Source organism: Macaca mulatta, chromosome 18 (genome assembly GCF_049350105.2).
Source record: "Macaca mulatta isolate MMU2019108-1 chromosome 18, T2T-MMU8v2.0, whole genome shotgun sequence".
In the NCBI taxonomy this organism is placed as follows: Eukaryota; Metazoa; Chordata; class Mammalia; order Primates; family Cercopithecidae; genus Macaca; species Macaca mulatta.
The window spans coordinates 77,805,760-77,823,791 of record NC_133423.1 but is presented as its reverse complement, the minus strand read 5'-3'; positions in this window follow the sequence as shown (position 1 = coordinate 77,823,791).

Below are 18,032 nucleotides of genomic sequence, written 5' to 3'. Positions count from 1 at the left end.
ATTGAACAAAAAGAGTATTATCTCATGCTGAGAGACAAGTGGAGAAACCCAGCAAAGCCTGTCTGTCTTGATTCTTCTTGGCCTCTCTGAACATGCATTTCTCCCCTCAGGGTATGGGGCAGGACTCTCTCTAGAATGGGGGGTCTTACAATCTACAGTCAAACAAGTAGGTCAGATAACTTCTTTATGGCCAATTTTTACACAGAACAATGGAGGAAAAGGTGGGGTAATGTTTTCAGGTTTTATGGCTGTCTTTGGGGAAAAAAGGTTCTGGTTTCTGTGACCCACCTTGAAAAAGAGAGATTCTAGTTTCTACAACTAGAAGATGACACTGGGAGACTAGGAGCAAGAAGGTCAGAAAAGAAAAAAAAACTTTTGCTTCTGAGACTACCCCTAAGACCCTCATTTTGGGGTATTGTTTTCTGAGCCCCAATAGCAAAGCATTATTATAAATGACTCATAAGTCTCTATGGCACTGAAACTGTAAACCAAAAAAAAGTTGATATGTGGCTGGATGCAGTGGTTCACGCCTGTAATCCCAGCACTTTGGGAGGCCAAGGTGGGCAGATCATGAGGTCAAGAGATTGAGATCATCCTGGCCAACATGGTGAAACCCCATCTTTACTAAAAATACAAAAATCAGCTGGGTGTGGTGGCGTGCACCTGTCGTCCCAACTACTTGGGAGGCCGGGGCAGGAGAATCGCTTGAACCTGGGAGGCGGAGTTTGCAGAGAGCCAAGATGGTGCCACTGCACTCCAGCCTGGCAACACAGCAAGACTCTGTCTAAAAAAGAAAAGAAAAGCTGACATGTATGTATTAATATTTTTCAAATATATCTATATGGTGTTGACTTAATAAAATATAACTCTTTTAAGTATTCTCAAGTTTTTGGCTTTTAGAAAGATGGCAGAGTGCATATATTGAACATTATAGAATATGCTACGCAGGCTATTTCCATTAGACCTCCAGATCCACTTGCCAACCTCACTACCCTGCTTGGTACCCTGAGTGGCTCACCATGTGGTCTGCATCTATGAACTCCCTTGCCTCTGGCTTCAGGGAGGGTTCACTAAAGAGAGGTACCAGCAGAAGACCTAGAGGGAGGGGAAAGTAAGGTGAAGTACTGACTTCCCAGGCTTCTTTGCTATTTTGCTGCACGTGAGATCCTTCTACCTACCACTCCTGACTGCAATCCTCTGCTATGCTGCTTTCTCCAAATTCAGGTAACTCCTGCCTCTATCTGGCCCTCCTGATCCAGGGGTGGTAACAGCTCCTGGTGCATGTAGTACTCCTTCTGCTGTTCTGCAGCACCCCTTATTAAGGATTCCTTCGCTCCAGCCATGCCTTTATAAATAGCCCCTTTAATAAACTCTATTCACCTGGGCTGAGTGTCCCATCTCTTTCTGCCAAGACCCTGACTGATATGTATCCCGCTGCCCCAGGATGTGGGGCAGTGTCCCTCACACTATGAGGGTCAAATACAAATTATAAATAGCCTCATGTCAGTTCAGATGTTTTGTCACTTGAAAAAGTTCAGGCCTAAACAGGTCTTGCGGTCAAATGAGTTATGAAAAAGGATTCAAATTTGAGAATTTCTGAATTTCAAAATTCAGACTTAATAGAGTCTGTTTACATTTCTGGCATTCCAAACAATGCTGGGATCCAGTGTGCTAGGGGATGACAGCACAGGGCTGTGACAGCTGGCCAGACAGTGGAGTAAATGGTGGCCCTGGGGAAAGGTTGCCCAACACTGGAGAGTGGACATGTAGATGGCATTTTCAGTTCATTTGGACTAAGGGCAAAGATAGAGGGAAACTTACAGTTTCCTGTGCTGTCCTACTCTGGATGTCACACAGTGCCCAGCACTGAACTGACAATCGAGAGACGTGGATGTCAGTACCAACTCTGCCACCAGCATGACACCCCAAGAAAGCTGCTGAACTATAGACCTGTTTTTTCACATACAAAAGAAATAAAACAGCCTACATGTATTGAACACTTACCATGTGCCTGGCTCTGTTTAAGGCATCAGAACATCAACTCATGAGAGGCTTGCAGCAGACTGTGAGGTGAGATCAGTATCACTGCTGGCAGCTCCATGTTATAGTTGAAGACACTGGCTGTAGTAACTTCCCAAGGCTACCCATGTCCTACCCAGGCTAGGATGTGGCAATGCTGGGATTCGAACCCAGGAAATCTGGCTCCTGAATTTAGGTCCTTAAGTATTATATTTCTCTTTTATGAAAGGTTTGATGAGATTCAAAATATATTCCTCTTGTAAAATGTAAAGAAACGGGTAGGATTTGATTTATGTTTCTCTATGGTAGCTTTTCATAAACCTATTTAGCATACTGGAGGGTAGATATCACTAGTATGTAATGATGATGATGAAAATAATAAGGAAGGGAGTCACATGTATTTTCAAGGCACAATACTAAGGTAGTTCAAAATTACTAAGGCCGTTCAAAAATTATTGTTTCTTAATATATGTGTGTGTGCATAATTATTGTCATCAACTACTGTTAACAATGTGTTGAAGGATAATTCAATCTTCCATTCTGCCTTGTAAATTTGTCAGGGGATACATATAAATAAGGCATTAGAGAATAGTGAAATATGTAACCACAAGTGCACAAAGACTGCACTTTCTACATAAACGGGAAGCAGAGTGGTAGACAAAAGAGAGTAAGACAGAGTTGAGTTTGAGCTTGATTATGATTTACTATTTACTGGCTGTGTCACCTTCATTTCTCTCTGTTTCCATTTCCTAATTTTAAAAACAGAGACCAGTAATATCTCCTCCAAGAGTTGATGGGAAGTTAAAATGAGGTCACATCTTTAAGACACCTAGCCCAGTACTAAGCATAGCCTAGATGCTCAGTAGATGTTGGTTCCCTTCTCTGTCTTTCACTCTCCCTTGTCAGCTGTCCTCTGACTCAGCCCTTCTGCAAGTATGATTTGTGTTCAACCCTCAAGAGTAAAGAATCTGGACCCAGGGATTCCAGAGGTTTTTCACAACCTTTGCTGAGAGATAAGTCAGACTCAATTTATGTGATGAAACCTACCTGGGGAGGCCTCACAAACACTGGTCCCCAAGTGCCACCAGCTGCATGGACTATGAAATACAGAGATATTCCAACATATTCAACCCCATCAGGAAAGGCAAGAAAAGAAAACATTTAGGCAAAACCTTAACATGCACAAAAGAAAGGTGCTTCTTGTGGCCTTCGCTGCTTATCTGGTAACATTGCTGCTAGGATAATCATTTCGTACCAGATCAGGAAAGCAGCTGCAGCCTCATGAGTCCTTGCAGCCACTGACTGACAATCTCTTAGCAAGGATTGAGGGAACATAGTCACTGGCCCTATCTTGCAGGAAATGAAGGCACAGTTCTTACCTACCAAAGGGAACGTGCGAATTCTGCTTTTAGAACTCCACCTGGCGGGGTGGGGTGGCTCACGTCTATAATCCCAGCACTGTGGGAGGCAAGAGGCAAGAGGATCGCTTGAGCCCAGGAGTTTAAGACCAGCCTGGGCAATGTGTGGAGACCCCATCTCTACAAAAAGTTTAAAAATTAGCTGGCGTGGTGGTGTGTACCCTTAGTCCCAGCCACACAGGAGGCTGAAGTGGGGAGATTGCTTGAGCGTGGGAGGTTAAGGCTGCAATGAGCCGTGATGGCACCACTGCACTCCAGCCAGGGAGACAGAGCAAGACCCTGTCTCAAAGAACAAACAAATAAACGAAACAAACAAAAAACCCTCCATCTTACATACGTTATCAGTGCCCTCAAATCCTCTGGAAAGACTGGTTTAAATTAGAAGGAATGAATACAAAGTTGCATTTATTTTACATAAAGAGAAAATAATGAGACAAGTATTTTAAAAGTATTTTAAAAGGTAGTGTGTAAATCTTTCATTATCAGGTCAGTTGGTAAATCTTGATCTGCTACCCTGAAATATTTTTCAAAATGTATTGGCACTACTTGACTTAAACAACTTTATTTTCTGGGTGCTCTGATGATGACACAGAATTTCTAGACTACTCTGGTTTTCCTATTGCTTTCTTAGCACCTATTTTTAGAGAGAAATCAAGGCTTATTTTTCTTCATTAACTGTTTTGGGATCTTTGATCAATCTGGTAATTGGGTTAAGTAGATTAAGTCACCACGAGAGCCAGCCAGCCAGGTCAAGACTTGTGTTATTTATGTGGTTGACATAACTGAGCTACTTAAGTGACTTCTACAGATAAATTGAATCATTATTGATTGGAAATGAATCACTACTAATAGACCCAGGCAGGGTAGAGGAAAGGAACAGACCAGCCATAGCATAAAGTTTTAGTCAAAAAGTACTTCCAATATGGAATATTTCCTGCAATGCCATGTTTTTGCAATAACGTAAGAGCTTTATTCATTCACTCACTCTTCCATGTATCCATCCATCCATACATACATACATACATACATCCACCCATCTGCCCCAATAATTTACAATTGTCACTCATACCTACAATGCTAAGCACCAGGAATATGAAGATAATTAGGAATATGAAAGCACAGACTAACTGGGTCTCTGCAAACGGGGAAGGGGTTGGTATAGGAGGTCATCAAATAACACACTTCCCCGGGGAGGTTATGTTAGAGATGCTCTTAAAAGCTGAATGACAGTTGGCTAGCTCACAAGTAGGTGTGTGTGGCTGAGGCTATGTGAGGAAGGGCATTCAAGAGGCAGGTAATAGATGGAAAAAAGGCGCAGAGAAAAAAAGACAGTGAAGCATGTACAGGGAAACCTTTTTAGTTTAGCTTTGCTGGAGAGTCAAGTGTAAGGGAGAAAACCCTGGAGACAAAGCTGGAGACAGGCAGAGGCCAGGCCCTGGTGCATCTGAATGTCTTGTGAGGAATTTAAACTTTATCCAAGAGTTCACATGGGGAATCCACTGAAGGTGCCAAACAAGGTAGCACCAGAATCAGCTTATGCTTTTAGGCATCCTCCTGGGCTCTGCACCAGCTGGTCTTCAGTCAGCTCTTCTGACCTACATCTCCTAGGCCTCCCAACCTTTTTGGGAGAAGAGCATACAATAAAGTCTGATACAGAAGAAAACCAACTATATACGACCACATGCTAAGTCCCAAATTGAATCCTAAGACAAAGTCCAAGATGAGATAAATGGAATTTAAATAGCTATTGAAAAGACATTTAGGTTAAAGAATTACACAGGTGTCTTGGAGGGGAAGCTGGGGATAGGACCCTGGCAATCCCCTCTCTCTGTCACTAGCTCATTATTACAGATCAGCTGCCTGCTTTGTTCTGGTTCACCTGGGGAGGGACAGACCACCTGACCTGGCAAGTGATGGGGTGAGCACAGCAGGAGACAGTGAAGGAAGAAGAGGACAGTGAGAGGCTTTGGGACATGCAGTATGCAGGTCTACCAACAAAGAGAAAAGGTTTATTATGATAATTCTTGGGTGGTAAACCAAAGAAACATTTCTGATTAACCAAAACAAAGAACAATGTTTCAGAAAGATCTGAGGAATAGCGCAGGATTGAAGATCAAAATTGAAAGACAACTCTTGGAGCAGGAATGAGAACACAATCTTGCCGGGGTGCTTCTTACAAAATTAACAAATTTTAATTCTTTCTTCTATCCTTGCTTCCTTCTTCTCAGGAAACAGGGTACCAGAATTGCATCAGATTGGCTGTGGTTAGGCCTCCATTTGGTAGCCACTGAGTCTTAAGAGATGTGGTCTTCAGGGACTGCCTTCCCTGCTGTAATTATAAGACAAGATCACACACCATGAGGGAGAAAGTCTCTAAGTTGACACCTTGGAGATTTCAGGTAGCAAGAATAGATGCCAACAAATTATCAGTATTCACTAGAGAAGGATTTGGTGAAGCCTCAGGGAGGCAGGGCTCACCTGGAAGCACTGAAAAAAGGCATAATCAGGACGTGGATGGTAAAGATTTCCAGGATCTGGAAAGGGAAGAGGTGCTTGCAGAGGGTGAGATGAAGTGATGCACAGGGAAATAATGCACCTGCTCATTTTGCAGTTTTGCCTTCACAAGGCCCTGAAGAAGGAGAGGGTAACTGCGTGACAAAGTTGATAACTCAAACAAACCTGAGATTTTGTGATGAGAATAGGAAGCTTCAAATCCACATCGGCTAACTCAGGCCTCAAATATGGCTGACTGCATCATTCAATAAGACTTACATGACCTGAACTGAGTCACCTGGATCTGAAGATGTTGAAAGTATAATCTGAAAGTAACAAGGGGTGGTTAAAATGGTGAAAGGCAGGCTTTGGAGCAGGACAGACATAGGAGTTGTGCTGTGTTTGACTGTGAGCAGTTAATCTCTCTGGGACCTGATTTTTCTCATCTGTAAAATGAGATGGTAATACCGACCACACAGAGTTGTTGGCCACGATTTGAAAAGGGTAAGTTGTAAAACTGCTGTGTACACAATGCTAAACAAACATAAGTTCTTTTTAGTACACTATGCAGTCAAGAAATTGTTATTTTACCTTCTACTTTGTTAGCAATACCTATTGGAGGAGATTCCAGGGGAATTCTAGTCACCACTAGTCAGCCAGTAAATATTTTTAATACACTCCAAAGACTATAAATATTTCTACAGAAAAGGTCATGACTGTGTTAACATAAGTCACATTTTGAAACTGGGCAGATTTAGGTAGATAATCAGAAAATGGATGTTTGTCAGTTGAAACATTATTCAGGGATGTACCTAGTTATTACTGATTATCATTCGGCTCAAAAAGTCTTGGAAAGCATGAGTGTCTCAGTGTCACTAGGTCAGGACATTGGCATGGTCCTGAAGAGGACAACTCCTCTCACAGCACTGGCATTCCAGATGAGGCATTTATGAGTGGGGTCTGAGCAGTCTACAGGCACACTCAGTATAGCTTCTGGTACATAGTATACTGGCTTAAAAAAAAACTTCATAAACGAAGGAGCCCTCTCCCACTTAATCCTCTGTTTCTACCTCTGTAAATGTAAAAGGTAACTACAGTACCGTAGTTACTAGGAAATGAAACTACAGGACTGACACTAGAAAATAGAAGTACAGGACTGATACCTTACTGTGGCTTTCTCAAAATATATGAGAACTCAAAAATTATAGGAGAATGTGCCAATGGGTCTCACAACTTGATAATGTGATGATGTGTAAATTGTGCCCATGGAGTTGTGCAATGCAGCCAGTTGGAATGGCTTTGAAGACAGGAGTGTAAGGCGAAATTCGACAGTTGCTGTAGTAATAAAACTTCTATTGGAGGGAGAAGACAATTCTGATCACTGCTCTGGCAATTGCTAGCCAAGAGATCATATACTACTTTTGTCTGTTCGTAATCCCTTCCTTTGGGGAATCCACACTAAAGCAATTTAACCTCTGAGTGAGTCAGAATAATATGATATTGGGAAATACAAAAAAGAAAGCATGTGAATAAACTTGGTAATGTTATTTCATTGCATTTGTATCCCAGAACCCATAATAGTGTCTGCCATATGTGGTCTCAAGAAACGTATAATGTATAAACTCATGTTTAGTATGTAAATCAATGAATCAATCAATCAATGAGTGGAGAGCTGCATATAGTATCCTCCCCACCCCCTAGTACTGTAGTTTTATAGTTAGGGAAGTAATTAGGGTGGTTTTTCCATTCAATGGCTGTAGTCAAATGACTCTCCGCAGGAATGCCCCAGCACTGAGCACATTCCTCATTGCCTGGGGACCTGGAGGTGAAAACCAGAAAAGGAGAGGGAAGTAGCTAGTTTGTCCTGTGTCTGCAGAGGATAATAGATTCAAAAGAATGGGGCAAGAGCAGAAATAAAAAAAATCATGAATGAAGTAGACTCTAAATGTCTGAAGTTGCCTAGGTAAATTGCTACTAAATTACCTTTTGATTTATATTTCATTTGGATCAGATTTGGGATCTGTAGATAATAGGTATTCATATAATTTAGGAAATGTACCATTTTCTACCATTGGCTATTGAAATAAATTCAGAACAAAGAGATTTTAAATTATTTGAAGCACTGTGGTAAAGGGTATAATAACTCTTGCTCAAATATCTCATCATCTTAGGCCTCTTTTCAGTCACTTCTGGAGAATTTTTTTAAAACAGCCAAGCCTCAAGTGATCATTTAATCCTACATATGATGGTGAAAGAAAGAGACACAATCAAGTTATCAGTTCCAAACTGTGATTCATTATTTCTCTGTATAAAGGAACAAAAGTGTTACTTGCTTTTAGGGAACAAACTATATCATAATTCTTAGTATCCAACTTTCATTCCAAATCCTCAAAACTGTTTGTAAACATAAACTCATTTATTTCCACCTACCAAGCACCATTCAGAAGGAATTCTGATGGCATGAAGTTGTGAAATAATTACAAATATTAGAACCACAACTATTTCCTGAGGGTCCACCATGGTAAGTATTGTGTCATTTACTCCTTACATTGGAGGCTCATAGGTGTTAAGTTACTTGTCCAGGTTCACAGTGTTAGTCTAGAGGATTAAGAGGCAGCCTGGAGTAGTTAAGTCCCTAGACTCTGGTGCCAGACTACCTGGATTGAATCCCACCTACATCTCTTTTTAGGTCTGTGACCTTGGGCAAGCTAACATCTCCGGGCTTCCGTTTCCCCTGTGCAAAGTGGAGAGGATTCTAAGAGGATGGTAATAATGGGACCTACTTCATAGAGCTGTTGTGAGGACTGGATGAGTCACGTGCTTAGAACAATACAGTGACACCTAAAAGTGCCACATAAGTGCTAGCTATTGGTATTATTCTTGTGGTTGCAAGTAATGAGAATGCAACTCACACTAGCGTAAGCAACAAAAGAAGAGGTGGCGGCAGTATTTGCTTCAGAAATGCTTTACAACAGAGGTTCCAATGATGCTTTTAGGAACCTCCCCAGTATCTCAGCCTTATTTCCCCTTGGCTTCCAGATATGTCAGATAGGCTTTTTGGTCACAAGGTGGCCACCTGCAGCCCCAGGGATGCATTATATTTACGGAGAAAGAAAAAGTTCTTGCTTTGAAGATATGGCAGAGGTCTCAAGGAAGTGGTCCAGCTTTGGTCTCATATCCATTCTTGAACCCAGGCCATAAGCCAGGCCAGGTCTGGGTCATGTGATAAGCTCTGAGACAGAAGGGCTGGGTTTGCCCAATCCAAACCACATGGCCTGAGGACAGTACCTGTATAAAGGCTCTCAGAGTGATGCCCCAAAAGGAGGGATCAGGTAAAGACCAAACATATATGTAGTAGTCTCATGGCTAGCAAGTGACAGAGCAGAAATAGGAATTGTCCTCTCCCTTCAACAGAAGTTGTATTACTACAACAACTGGCCAATTTCACCTTACAGTCCTGACTTCAAAGTCATTCTAACCAGGTTGCACTGCACAAATCCATGGGCATAATTTACACAGTATCACATTCTCTGGGTTTGAGCCCCACTGGCACTGCTCTCCGATAACTTTTGAGTCCTCACACTTTTTGAGAAAGCCATAGTAAGGTGTCAGTCCTATAGTTTCATTTTCTAGTGACTACAGGACTGTAGTTACAGTTTACATTTACAGATGTAGAAATTGATAGAGTTGTCACAGGTGGAATGGAGAAATGACTAAACCTTTGATGTTCAGATTTTGACTTCCAAGATAAGCTCTTGAAGAACATTCCAGAAACATTAGTCAAGAAAATTGGGCTTTCAATAACCAGAGCTCAGCACTTGAGATTTTCTAAATTCTAAAAACTTCCCATTAAGCCAGGCACTATGGTAGGCACTTGTAGTCCCAGCTACTCAGGAGGCTGAGGTGGGAGGATCTCTTGAGCCCAGTAGTTCGAGGCCAGCGTAGGCAACATATCCCCCAGACCCCAACTCAAAAAGAAAAAGCAAAAAAAACAAAAAACCAAAAAACGCAACAACAACAAACCTTCCCATTAATATCTAGAACCAAACTTTTTATCCACCACGAGAAAGGCTTCAGACAGTGATGTCAAGATCACACCACTGCACTCCAGCCTAGGTGACAGAGAGAGACTCTGTCTCAAAAAACAACAACAACAACAACAAAAAACCAACCAACCAAACAAACAAACAAAAAACCAGACAGTGATGTAAAGAGAAGGACAGTGTTGCTGCCACATCTTGGGGAGATGGCAAAGAGAGGAGTAAAGGATACTTTGGGGGTGTGTGTTAGAGGAATAGGAGCTGTCAAATCTGCCCCTTCCTGGGTTGCACGGTAATATGAGCAATAGGTTTGAGGGCCTGAGGCTGGAGAAGTTTATATGCCATGCCCACCTGAAACTCTGGGATGAGGTAACCCTGCAGAGACCCTAAGATAGACTGCACCTCCTGGAATCCTTCATAAATGCACAGACAGGATCCAGAATTTCCCAGGGCCCCCAGCAAGAACTGACTGACAAACTCTCTGAGGAATCACTATTGTCCAAGATGAAATGACCTTGTGGCTGATGGTCTCAGGATTTCATTGCCCAAGCCAGGAGTCAAAGAGTAGTTCTAGCCAGGCCACGGGAGATCCCTAGTGGGGACTCTAGTGAGCAGTGGGAAATGTTGGAGTTCCTGAGGAGCACTGCTTACGCTAATAGAGGGAACAAGTAGCTCCATGAGCAGTGGGGGCAGTGGGGACAGAGCCCCCTACCCACCAAAAGCTAAAGCAGATGAGCAAAGTCTAGAGGACGGCATCATCCTCACAATGTCACATAATGTCCCCTGTGCCCAGGTACAACCTCAGGAGATCAAGCAGAAGACAAGAACCCACCACAGGGGAGAAGAACTATGATAGAAACTTGGAACTTTGATGAGCTTAAATGCAAACTGAATGAGTTCCTGAAAAAGCCTGCTTTAAATCGGAAGAGACTGAGCGTCTTTGAAGTGATAGTCCTAGAGCTAAGTTGAGTTCAAGGACAGATGAATATAGCTGTACTGTTTATACATCTGATTTGTGACTATATTAGAAAGGTGAAACCTATTGGGTGAAGATAAATAAGATACATAAAATAAGAGAAATTAAAAAATAGGATAAAATCTAGCAGTGTGTTATAAGGTGAGGCCATGGAAGCCAGAAGTTTCTATCTTACAAGTTTTGCATATGATTGGTATTGACATTTTAATGAATAAATACATTTCATGCTTATAAATTGGGCCTATGGGGCTAAAATGAGAGTAGATGAAGCCTAGGGCAGAGGTGCTAATGTCCTACTTCAGAAATGTGATGCCAATTGAGAAAAACAGAGTAGAGTGGGATGAAAGCCCAGAAAAGGGCAATCTAATTAAGCAGAGAATGAGGCTTTATGAAAAGAAATATCAAGATGATAAATCAATCAAGAAATGCAAATTTTAAGAGGGTACAGATTGAACTCTATCAGTTAAAATATATATTAAAAGAGTCAGCAGCCATTATTCAATCCCACTCAAAAAAAACTAAAAAGTGAGTTGGATGACTCAGAGGTTTGACTCATTGTGCCAATTTTTTTTTGGCCCAGTAAAATGCACATGATTTCAGAAGTGGCACAATTCCAGGTATTTGTATGTATTGCATGTGCTACAGGGGTGGGCAGGGTTTGCGTTTACCGGTATTGCCCAATAAATGTCCCGGCAATAGGGCATCTGTTTTCAGAACAGACACCAGTCAAGACGAGGTGTTCCTCCAAAACGTTTTAAAACAAGATACTGAGAGAACCCAGATGCAGTGGTGGAAGAATACTCATTCCCCAGTGAAACCACAGTACTGGGAAACTGTCCACGTGGAGCAGTCATAGAAAAGACTCAAAGAGCTACAAACTGCCACAGCCTCCCCTTGCACAGACAAGGCTCAGGACTCAGAGTAGGCTTTGGGCAAATGTTGAAGAAACGGATTGATTTTGTACCAGAGACTTTGAACCAAGAAGCAGACATCCCAGGACAGGGCAGATTCTGAGTTATGGCAGCAATGTGGGAGCATGCAGCAGAAAAAGGGGCTGGAGCCAGCAATAAATCACAATGGATAAAGCATTGTCATCAGTTCCTCAGTGAGGAAGAAACAGATAGCTGCACGAAACATTCTCTGCCTCCTTTATAGTTAATTTTCCATGTACTAAATCATATGGAGACCTTATTATAGAGTATGGGTTTAGTCATCCTCAATAAATGCTTTTGATGCTTCCATAAACATCCAAGTTAAATATCCCTCTCTGCCTGTATTCTGACTGGTTATTAAAATCAAGTGTCTGGTAAAGAAGCACTTGCAGGATTCTTCTCTTTTTGATGAGTACACTAAATGGGCTATATTTACTTATGCCTCTAACGCTCCCATTCCCTATTATCTTTCCAAGTGTGCAGTCTCACAGTGGTTCTGAATCTCCTGCATACCTAGGCTGGGGATGTGACTTCCTCCACATACTGCTCCTATACAGGTCAGCCTAGAAGCTCCCCATAGTTGTGCCAGTACTGTGCTGAAGCTGAGTCATACAGGCTCTGAAGAGCTGTTTGTTTTGTTTTAACTCTTGAGAGGACATTTATCTCTTTATTGAAGAAATATGTACTTTCTGGACTCCACCTATTGGCCCTTGTTGCTTTTCATAGTTTAAAGAGAGCTTGGCTTCAAAACTGCTACAGAAAAGAGAAAGCAGTAATAATCAATTTATTTTCTTTACAATTAAAAGTGTTTTTAAGGATGAATATGCACATATCACATTATCTGTGCTAACCAAGAAAATCAGTGTGTTGGACCAAAACTTACTAGCGGTGGTTTTGAAATTATTTTCACACATTTGAAAAAAATTTAAGTTTGTGATGTTTACAAGAAAATGATACCTTTTTTTTTCTTTTTACCTTCTAAGAGAACAATATAGCTCAATGGTTAAGGGCACAGACAGAAGAAACAGAGTACCTGCATTTGAAACCCCAAACTGCAACCTACTAGCTCTATTAGTTGTTTAGTAACCTCTCTGTACTTCAGTTTCCTGACCTGTGAAATGAGCATAATAACTGAATCTATTGCCTTGAGTTGTTGTGATAATTAGGCTGGTTAATATATCTGAAGTATTTAAAACAGTGCTTGGCACACAGTGAGTGCTGTATAAGGTGTGACATTTTAATGACTACTACACCACCACCATCGCCACCACCACTACAATTGCTGCTGCTGTACCCGCACAATGTAGCGAATTCACGGACCTCGAGTCAGTAAAAGTAAACTGTGAAAAGAATCCTGAGCTTAGATTCACTCTGGTGCAGAAAAAATTAACTTACCAGCAATCACACAACTTCCATATTATAATTGAAAGCAGATATTACATCTCCTGTAAATATATTCTATTGTTAAGTTGAATGGCTTCTTTCTGAGCTATTGTACTTGAATACCTATCTTAGTTAATTAAGCAGTCGTCAATTTCCAGATGCTATATGATTCTTTCATGAAAAAGAATGCTTTTCTTGGTTGAGCACAGAGGCCTGTAATCCCAGTACTGTGGGAGGCCAAGGCAGGAGGATTGCTTGAGGCCAGTTCAAGACTAACCTGGGCAACATAGATCCTGTCTGTAAAAAAAAGAAGTCAGCCAAGCCTGATGGTGCATGCCTGTAGTTGCAGCTACTTGGGAGGCCAAGGCAAGAGGGTGACTTGAGCCCAGGAGTTTGAGGCCTCAGTGAGCTATGATTGTTCCAGTGCACCCCAGCCTGGGTGATACAGTCCCTGTCTCTAAAAAAAAAAAAAAAAAAAAAAAAAAGAAGAAGAAAAAGAATATTTTTCTCCTATTACAGGTGTATTGTCCAACATGGCAGCCACTAGGCACATGTGTCTACTAAGCATTAGACGCGTAACTAATGCATATTGAGATATGCTGTACGTGTAAAAGCACATGCCAGATTTGAAACATTTCATTTGAAAATAAGATAAAAATGCACCATTAAAAAATTTCCATTGGTTACAGGTTTAAATTATAACATTTTTGATATATTGAGTTGAATAAAATGTTTAAATTAATCTCACCAGCTTCTTTTTATTTATTTTAATGTTTCTAGAAAACTTAAAATTATATATGTTGCTTGCGTTATATTTCTGTTGGACAGAGCTACTTTATACAAGACAACTCTTCATTTCCAACTTTGAAAGCTGAAAACACTGTTCCATTTAATGAGTCTGGAAGTGTTCTTTGCCTCAGTTAGGGGCACCATCATCCACCTAGTCATCCAAGCCAGAAATCTGAAAGGTGTTGTTGACTTTTTCCTCTTCCTGTATTCCCCACTCAATAACAGTTGACTCATTTTCAAATCTGTTTGTCTCCATCTCTTCTACCAGTGCAGGCCTCACCGTTCAGATGTAGATGTTACAAAAGCCTTCACACCAGTCTTGTTGGTTACCAGTCTTGGCCCCCCCAAATCCTACCCCTACATTTCTGCTAGAGTAATATATCTAAACCACAAGTCAGATCATGCCACTCCACTGGGAAAAGCCCTTCCATTGGTCCCTATTACCAAGCTCACTAGTATAACACGCCAGTCTCCCTGCTCCCCAGCTTGGACAGTGATTACTCATTAGCTTCATCTTATCTCCTTTTATACTCTGTCTTTTGAAGTGATATAAAGAAATTCTTAAGTATGCATATTTTACTGGGTGCTGGGTTGCAATGGGGGTTGGGGAATAGAAGAGAATGAAGAGGAAGCCCTGAACAGCGGTATGAAATTATCACTTACTATATGCATTAACTCATTAGTAATTTTTTTTTTTTTAAGATGGAATCTCACTCTGTCACCCTGGCAGGAGTGCAGTGGCACAATCTCAGCTCACTGAAACCTTTGCCTCCCAGGTTCAAGCGATTCTCCTGCCTCAGCCTCCCAAGTAGCTGGGATTACAGGTGGCCACCACCACACGCGGCTAATTTTTGTAGCTTTGGTACAGGTGGAGTTTCAACATGTTGGCCAGGCTGGTCTTGAATTCCAGACCTCAAGTGATCTGCCCACCTTGGACTCTCAAAGTGCTGGAATTACAGGCATCAGCCACTGCACCCAGCCTTAATTTTTTTGAATGAGATATAAAACACAGATTCAACATCGTACTGGATGTCCTGGCCAAGGCATTAAAACAAAGATGGAGACAATCTGTATGCTTGTATCAGATACATCTTACTATAGCTCCTCTAATATCTTCAGAACCATGGCCTCCTATACCTATAGAAGAGGAAAATTATACCTAAGTTATCAAGTTGCTATGATTAGTAAATGAAATCTATATAAAAAGAGTTTAACTTAGTGCCTGGGATATAATATATATTTAATTCACAATTACTGTTGAAAAATAAACTGAGGCACATGAAAATATTAAAGAGTAAGCAAATAGCAATGCTTGAAGCAGACAACTCCAGACCACAAGCAGTTCAGGACTGTTCAGGGAAGGCTTTTTTTTTGATAGGGTGAACTCAGAAGCAAAGGCAAATAAAATATTTGATTGGTTAAAGTAAAGCAGTAGTCTTCTTTGGATCATTCCAGTGGAAATTTCCTGTTAGAGGTTGGTTGGTGGTTTCTGACTAACGATTAAGCTTAAGTTTCCGTTTACGGTGTACACTGTGTTGGGTTTTGCTTTGCTTAGGCAAGTCCCTACGGCACTGGAGCTGCTTCAGTGAAATGGCCTCCCAGTTAATTATTTTAACATCACTTTCTAGCTTTTGGCTCACACCACACCTTCACCAACCCCACCTCCATCATCAGAGATCTTTAGGTGGCAGCCTAGGAGGTGAACATTTAAAAAACAATGGATAGTTTAAGCAAGAGATCACTTGCAAAACCTTTATCCAGATCACAGACCACCGACTACTGGGGAGCTTAAATAGATGTTATTGCAAGGAAAAACCTTATTTGTTGAGAATAATGCAGACAGAAAAGAGCCAAGGAGGCAAAGTGAGTAATAATTAGGAAAAAAAGAAAAAACACTTTATGTCTGCTTTCCTGACAAATTAAACAAATAATAAGAAGAAACCATGTGATGGCCATTACTTATCACTATATTTCAAAAATTATATATCACAACATATGGGGACATATTGGAGGATTTCACTTATCATTAACACGAAAACTTCATCTTGTTGAAAGATAATTTTTTTCTGGCTGACATTCTCAATAGCTGTCCTGCTCAAAAACTAACTTCACTGTCTCTAGTGAATTCTAGAAATTAAAGTGTGATTATATATTGACTGACTTAAACATTTATGTAAAAACCAGTAATTATGAAAACATCATTGGCTCCTTGATGAAAATTGCCATTTTCATTTGAATAATTCCTAAATTGTTTTCCTTCAGGGGTGGAGAGTTAAAATTTTTAATCTTTAGGATCAAAATAAATTTTTAACAATCATCATCCTTGTGACTTAATAAGATTTGTACTCAGACTGATGGATTATTTGAAACAGATCATCAATAATTATTTGTACTATTACCAAAATTAAGATTCATTTACACAACTGAATTTCTCCATTCCATGATAGTCAAAAACAAACATTCTCATATACTGTTTAATAAGCTGTCACTATTTATGGAATCTGCAAGTCTGAAGAATATTTAGAACCCATCAGGCCAGGTGCAGTGGCTCATGCCTGTGTCCCAGTACTTTGGGAGGCCTAGGCGGGTAGATACCTGAGGTCAGAAGTTCAAGACCAGCCTGACCAACATGGTGAAACCCCATCTCTACTAAATAAAAAAAAATTTAGCCAGGCATGGGGGCACATGCGTGTAATCCCAGGTACTTGGGAGGCTAAGACGGGAGAACTGCTTGAACCTGGGAGGCGGAGATTGCAGCAAGTCGAGATTGTGCCATCACACGCCAGCCTGGGCAACAGGAGCAAAACTCCATCTCGAAAAAAAAAAAACCCCACCTAATCCACCTTCAGACTCAATTTAGCCATTTCATTCAATTCATCAAGAGATTTTTCCCTTTTGTTCTCAGATCTAATACATCAGACTTTCTTTTTTTTTTTTTTTTTTTTTTTTTTTTTGAGACAGAGTCTTGCTCTGTCGCCCAGGCTGGGGTGCAGTGGCCGGATCTCAGCTCACTGCAAGCTCCGCCTCCCGGGTTTAGACCATTCTCCTGCCTCAGCCTCCCGAGTAGCTGGGACTACAGGCGCCCGCCACCTCGCCCGGCTAGTTTTTTGTATTTTTTTAGTAGAGACGGGGTTTCACCGTGTTAGCCAGGATGGTCTCGATCTCCTGACCTCGTGATCCACCCGTCTCGGCCTCCCAAAGTGCTGGGATTACAGGCTTGAGCTACCGCGCCCGGCCCAGACTTTCATCTAATGCTTGCACAGCCTTTATGCTTCCTATAACTTGAACTAACAGCATGACACTACTGACTAAATTACCTAAGAGGATGATTTCCAAAGTCAGAATTCCCCACTTTGGGAGAGTTCTGGCACAGGGTGGGACTTACTCATAACTGCATGAAGATTACCCAAATTTCTGGAAGATTTAGCATTTACTGTTCCCACTTGGGCAAGGCAAAAATGAGATCATTCTTCTCTGATTCCCAGAACTCTTGTTTTTCAATAAAAAAGGTCAAGAGGATTCTGATCCAAAATTTATTTCTATAAAATTATAGAAATCATGTTATTTCTATAAAATTATATAAGTGGTAACAGCCATACTAGAAGTCTTAGCTTTTTGAGGTACTAAAATAGAGACAATGATGTTACTTTGACTTTTGTCTTTACTTTGTAGACGTTGCTGTACTTCTAACACCTTATATCCCCACTTGCTCTCCCACCCCAATCCTTTAATTAAAGCATTGGTAAGCCATGGCACATGGGCCAAATTCAGACTGCCACCTGTTTTTGTAAATAAAGTTTTATTGGAACTTAGCCACACTCATTTGTTTACATATTATCTGTGGCTGCTTTCATGGTACAGTAGCAAAACTGCATTAATTGTGACTGAAATCGTACGATCTGCAAGCTTAACATATTCCAGTCTGAACATTTAAGAAAAAGTTTCCTGGCCCTTGTTATAGGAGTTATCTCTGAGTCCTCCT